General features: G+C 31.2%; 1 long non-coding RNA gene across 2 annotated transcripts; it reads right to left on the reverse strand.

Annotated features, from left to right (window-relative positions):
- Window positions 1-2,465: 2,465 nt before the first annotated feature.
- On the reverse strand, window positions 2,466-6,094 carry LOC111918127 (uncharacterized). Of its 2 annotated transcripts, XR_002859096.3 has the most exons (9): window positions 5,489-6,094; window positions 5,060-5,229; window positions 4,446-4,494; window positions 4,157-4,271; window positions 3,887-3,950; window positions 3,393-3,811; window positions 3,074-3,318; window positions 2,903-2,994; window positions 2,466-2,649 (listed from the first exon to the last, which is right to left on the reverse strand). It is a non-coding gene; the product is annotated as an uncharacterized LOC111918127 (long non-coding RNA). The 2 variants fall into 2 exon arrangements; XR_002859095.3 differs by having other exon boundaries at window positions 2,903-3,318.
- Window positions 6,095-6,858: the final 764 nt, after the last annotated feature.

The following is a 6,858-nucleotide window of genomic DNA, read 5'->3' on the forward strand; positions in this document are numbered from 1 at the left end:
AATGTTTTGCAATTTGTATGCGCAAAAGTGTTAAAATCTTTCTAGCTGAATTTTTAGGCGAAAAAAATAAGTCAAGAAGAGTTTATTAAGAAGCTGATATCGATAGTTGGGGATCAGATATTAAGCTTTACAATATCCAGCCACCAATGCAAGGTTTGAATGAATTGTGTTTTGATTTAGTTAATTTGATTGTTGACTTATTATTTTTATTTACTTTTGTTTTGTGTTGCATGTTTAGAATTCGAGAAGTATGTCAAAAGTTAAAAGAAGGGCCAGAAGGTTGAAACATGTTAAAAACTTGGTTCCGTTTAATGTTTATTTATATGTCGGGTTGATTATGCAAAGTGGATTTGTGTTTTTGGTTCTAATAACTTTATATGACATGTTTATTAGCTATAAATTTTTTGTGGTAAAAGGATTAGGAAAAACATTCTCTTTCAAATAATAATTAAAAAAAAAAAAACTTTTAGTGACATTTTTTGGTGCCAGCCAAAGGGCCTTTAATATCACGTTTTTAGTTTTTATTCTGTCACTGGGTGTCATTTTGTTTGTAAAAGAAAAACTAGTTTTGAAAAATAACAATATTGTTAAATTTGGTATATGTCACAGATGTTAAAATGAATGATATATTAGTTTTAATATTTAGGTACAGTAGATAAATATTTGCAAGTTAGATGAATTGGAAGATCACTTATGCAAAAATTTGTGTTTCTTAAATAAGTGGTTTGATAATTTTATGTTTTGGTGTCAATTAGATATATTAAAACTTCAAAGCATTTGTGATTTAAGTACTGAAAATATTGATCTTAGACAAGTTATATTATAAATTAATTAACTATATTGTGTGTTTTTTATTTATTAGCTTAGATAATTTATACACCGCCAATGGGCGTTGCCCATTAATCGGTCCTATGGCCAACATGAGATGATAAATTATCTCCAAAACAAGAAAGATGGATCTCCAAATTTATACTCAAGCCCCTTTTATATATGGATTTGTGCATCGTTAACAATAGGACACTAATGCGGAGACAAATATGAAAGAATGCCCACATGATAATATAATATATAGAAGAAAATACACGGATACTATGTCACAACTAATGAAATGATGTTTAAATATACCATTAGATTTAGCTATAAACTTTCTTCATTGCCTTTAATTGTTATCGACTATTATATGTAATGATATTTGAGTCCGATATACATAGAGATACTTTATATATAATAGTTTAAATGATATGCTTGCTCTTATGTAATTTTCCTTTGTTTTGTATCTTTAACTTCTTGTTAGTTTTGGTTATAATAATAAAATTTTGTCCGATGATAGTTTCGCAACAATTTTTTTTTTCAAAACAATGTTTGATATTTATAAATTAACTTATAAAATATTTTTTTTAAGGTTAATACAATTTGAGTGTTAGCTAAAAATATAGCTTATCAATAAGCAATTTCAAATAATTTATTGAAAAGCTAGCTTATAAATTAGTTTACAAGCTTTAGATATGCGTTTAATCATATATATTTTAATTGTTATCCTACAATGAGTGAGATGACAAACGGACAACAAGTTGTGCCGCTAAGCCTTTTTGAGTGGTAAAACTAATTCTTTTAAAGACAACATCGGAAGATCTAGGGGATATAACATTACTATGCATGATTCGTTGTACTCTTTTAAGAAGCTCTACCACATCCGGTGCGAGGAAACAAAACGTATCAAATGCAAGTGGTATGAAATACATGTTGATTTTCCATGCACGATCTCTCATGTTTGGTGACTTTGTCTATAGCTGCTTTTAAAGCAGCATGTCCCGCCGTGAAACCCCCAGCCCTCAAGCCCACGAGAAGGGATACCCCTGTTAGATCCACACATGCGTGTTTCCCTCCAACCCATCCAAAAATCAAAATGGCATCCGGTCTGAGGGTTGACCTTCCTTCTGTCGGGTCAGTCAAGAAATTAATAGGTGCCTCTTTCTTAACGGAAACTCTGGGACGTTTATAAACTACTTGAATATATTTTTGTGATCTTATCAAACATTAAATTATAATAAACTTAACAAATGAGCTAGCTTATGAACATCAAACACAAATTTAGTATTTTGTCAAGCCACAAAAATAATATATCGTAGCTTATAAATTAACTTTTTGATAAACAAAATAACTTATTGATAAATTAGTTTATAGGCTAAAAACTAATGCTAACAATAATTTTAATAACATATAATTTTAGTAATATATGAACTAAATACCCCTATAATACTTGTGTTGGTAGGAATAAATTTATGATTGTAACATCAAATTTCTCAAAAGAGAGCACATTACAATTTCCCCTTGCATTTTTTTATTTTATTTTATTTTATTATTTTTTTTTTTGTTTTGTTGTGTGATTTCATATTATAACTTTTTCAAAAATATAATACAAACTAGAGGGGTTTCCCGTGCATTGCGCGGGGCGAAACGTGTCGTTTTGTGAGACAAATAATGAAGTACATTGCATAAATTGGTATCCACATTAAAATATGTTGCTATTCTGTGTAATTTGCAGAAAAACGCTATAAACATTTATACAAAACGTAAGTTTCTGTTGGCGTTTAATTTTCACCGGATCAGCTCATGGACTCCTCCCGAAGAATTTCGACCAAAGTCAACCTATATACACAATTAAAAAGATTGTTTTTAAAGCCGGTCAGCAACGATACAAAGGCAATCAACAATTTTACGTCATGGGAAAACCATCATTAGGTGCAAAAGTGTCCATATTGGATAATTTGCATACAATGAGATGTTTTTTATGTTATTACAAAACCTTTAATGGAAGTAACCCAAATCTAACAGAAATAAGTGTGGAAATGAAGATCAAGATTCATACGAACAAATTCAGATGGAGATGTATCAATATTACATTTCATTTCGTTTGAGGTGAGTGGTTCCGAACTCTAGTCGGTTGAAGATGTTCCAAAAAGGGGAGAAACATCTGGGAACAACATTGAAGCTCTGTAAAAAAAACACAATACAAATCATCAGACCATACAAATGAGAGGAAGGGATTGGAGAAGTTGTAGGTGGAACTTACCAATTTATAAATGCCAAAAAAAACTACAATCTACACAAAAGAGAGAGAGAGAGAGAGAGAGAGAGAGAGAGAGAATGATTTGTGAAATTTTAGTGGCGTGAGCTGTAACGAAGGAAGAAAATACTATATTCCGACGGATGGGCACCGTCGGCGGTGGCGCAGGTAGAAAATCATTTCTAGTTGCGTTAGATTATTCAAGTATTACTCCACAAGAACCCAAGGCTTGTGTTAGATTATTCAACAGCCTGAAATTAGTAATTACATACAAATATTAATTAACAGAAACATTAAGTTAAATAATTCAAGAAATTATGCTCACCCTTTAGAATAAGCATGTGATTCTATCTCCTCTTTGCATCTTCAATTCTTCAACATCATTTTTGTCCATTAAAGATCTATCATTCCAATATTCATGAGGAATCGAGACTGTAATGGTATGTCAAGGGCGGCTGCTCAGGCAGCGGAAGACTAATAGTAAATATGTAGTGTTTATATTTTATACAATAAGATTAAAATGAAGGTGTTAACTGTTGCATACACATGTAGAAATGATCATCAATTACTTCTATCAGATTTACTATATTTGGATGGTTTAACATTTTCATGATTAAAACCTGCAACTCGGTTTATAAATACCATTAACAGATACAGAAGAAGAAGAAGAAGAAGAAAGTAAAAAAGAAAGTGAAATATTTACACACATCATGGAGAACATCAATCATGAAGTAACTATCGCACCTGTAATCACAAATGCATGATTTTAAAGATCTAAATTCCACCATAGAAAGAATGAAATTGAAAATGGTGACTTACCTGGTTGAAATATTGAACTTTTCAATAATACACAATGGCAATGGGACATGCAGAAGCCTGCCAACTATATTCCATGTATAACATGCAATGAAAAAATAGAATTCCCAGTAAGCTAAAAAAAAGAAGCCAATCTTTGAAAAGAAAACTTGAAGATGAAATACATTGTCCGGTGAAGATCAAAATAATTAAAATAAATTACAATACATACAATTATGGCAAAGAAATGTGTATGAATATACAATCAACCGCTTAGAACAGGAAAAAACTTACATCAAAGTTTGTGGAGCCGAAATGGGGAAGACTGGACCAAACTTTTGCCTTCTTACTTTTGAATTCTTGATTTTTTTTGTTCCTAACTCTCCTTGTTTTTTGAGCTTTCTAATCCCTTTTGAAAGTTTCAATTTTTGTGTTTTAAGGATGCAATGCAAATTAAGTTGTAAGATAATTTGATGGTAATTAATAATAAATGACCTACTAAAATTTTGTAAAACTAAATAACCATAGATAACAAACACATTCCACAAAATCAATAAACAAAACTGTTTGTTGATGAAATTACCTGAACTCCCACTTCCTAATCAATTTGGCATAATTGGAAAGCAGAGAACCTGATATCAATAATAAAATAAATCCATTTTAGATAATTGATACCCTAATTAGATAACTGGTAACTTTTGTAGAGAGCATGAAGATCATTAGTGGTGTGCAGGAAAATAAATCGAAACCTGCAAACGACTCGTATTGCAACATTATACTTTTAAAGATCATCTGGATTATTATAACAATGCAACTTAAATACAATGCGATTTTTACTGTTTTAATGTGTTAAGAGAAATATTAACAGTGATGTAGTGAAAAGAATTGGAATTAGGATTACATAATACACAAATGAAAGCACGTTCTTCTCATTTAGTAGATATCCATAAAAATAATTTTGGCTGAATTGAGTGTTTTTAAACAAAAAAAAAAACAAAACTTGAAAATATAGATAACAACTAAAAAGAGTTGGCTAGGGAGAAACTTATCATATCATTCCCTGATATTCTTTAACAACTGAAATAAAAACATGATTGAGAAATTTCCTCTCCTGATTTCAAACGGATGCTAGGTTCATGATTGAAACATTAACAAAAATAAGAATTTTTAGGAACCCTAAAAGGTAAAGAATAGTACCTTGGAGATGAGATACTGTGATGAAGTAGTATGTCGTATTTGGTAGATCTTCCAAAAACAGAATTGGAAAAAGATAATACAGTGGCTCCTTCTTTGAGTTGCAATGTGAAGAGTTGAACAGCTGTGAATCAGTATGTATTTTTTACTGACATGTCGATGGAGGTGGTCTCCTATACACATCACACACAACAAAAAATGAATGACTGTTCCCCTAAGTAAACCCTTAAGAAACCCCAATATCAAACAACTGAAATGAAAAGATGATTTAGAAATTTCCTCTCGTGATGTCAAACAGATGCTAGGTTCATGATTGAAACATTAACAAAAATAAGAAATTTTAGGAACCTTAAAAGGTAAAGAAGAGTACTTTGGAGATGAGATACCGTGGTGAAGTGTGAAAGAAACGAAAAATAGGGTTCATGCCTTTACCTGGACCGTCTAGGGTTTAGATCCGGCAAGAAGTAGACTTGAAGGTTGGATGAAAAGCAGTCAGCAACTCATCATTCTCCACCAACATCTTGAACAACAGTGGAATCGTTAATTCTTGCGATTTTGAGGATGGTGTAGTCCGCTTCGGACGAATATTGTGCTTCCTCAGCAAATGGAGGAGGGGTAGACAGACGCATAGGGTTACGAAAACCCTTGAAAAGTGAGAACACAAAGAATGAAATCATATGGCTGGATCAATTTCCTGGTGGCCGACCTTGCTACCACTTAATGGAAGACCGGTGAATAGTAACGGGTTCGTTTGAAGTTGAGGATGGATGAGTCGGTGGGTTTGGTCATATGATGGAGACGACGGTTTTTTAAAGAGAAACATTGATGGAGATGGTGAGGCTGAAGGAGCAGTAACAGACGTCGAAGGGGATATGGATTACGGATAGGCGATGGAAAATTTCAGAAAGTCGGTATGAGAGACGGTGGGTTTGACCAGAGATAAGAAAGACTATGGACACGTGGAAGATTTAAAAGTCAACCACAAAGCATGAAACGTTGGTGAGTAAGCAGGAAAGAAAAAGGAATAAAAAAGGACGGCAAAACTGTAACAGATTAAGAATGAAAGTAAGGGGCCAGAAGCAATAAACGAAAGTCTAAGATAGAAAAGTAATACTTAAAGGGCCATTTTTGCCATCCCTGGCCACTTTACTGTAGCTAAGGGTGGACAATTTTAATATATATATATATATATATATATATATATATATATATATATATATATATATATAGGGTTAGGATTAAATATGAATTACAATTATTGTGTGAATGTATGACCATTTCTTGTCCATTTGATTTAAAAAAAGGTATGGGTGTGATTTGAGGTTACATATGATTAACATAGGATAGCATGTACTATATAATTACACTTATTTAATTATAATTGTATTTTAGTCTATTAATGTATATTTAAAAAGGAAATATTACTAATTAATTGCATAATTTAATGAGCTTTTTATTAAATACTTAGTTATATTATTTTATAAAAGTAAACATTGATAATTATTATTTAAAAAAAACGTAAGTCCATAAAACTATTTTCATATATGAAATAGATTTCATTCTTTAAGAAAGATTCATAAATATTGTATATCATATTCTTGAAGAAAATACAATATTCTTTTATGCAGCCAATGTAATAACATCAAATGGGAATTCTTGAGGAATATAAAATAACTTGGATACACACAAAATTAATCGTGGTAAAACAAAATATATTCTTAAAAAATGTGTTCAGTTTCACAGAAAATTAATTAAACATACAGTGTGTAGTAAAAATAAATATATTCTTAAAGAATGTGTTT

This window comes from Lactuca sativa, chromosome 6 (genome assembly GCF_002870075.4).
Source record: "Lactuca sativa cultivar Salinas chromosome 6, Lsat_Salinas_v11, whole genome shotgun sequence".
NCBI classification, from domain to species: domain Eukaryota; kingdom Viridiplantae; phylum Streptophyta; class Magnoliopsida; order Asterales; family Asteraceae; genus Lactuca; species Lactuca sativa.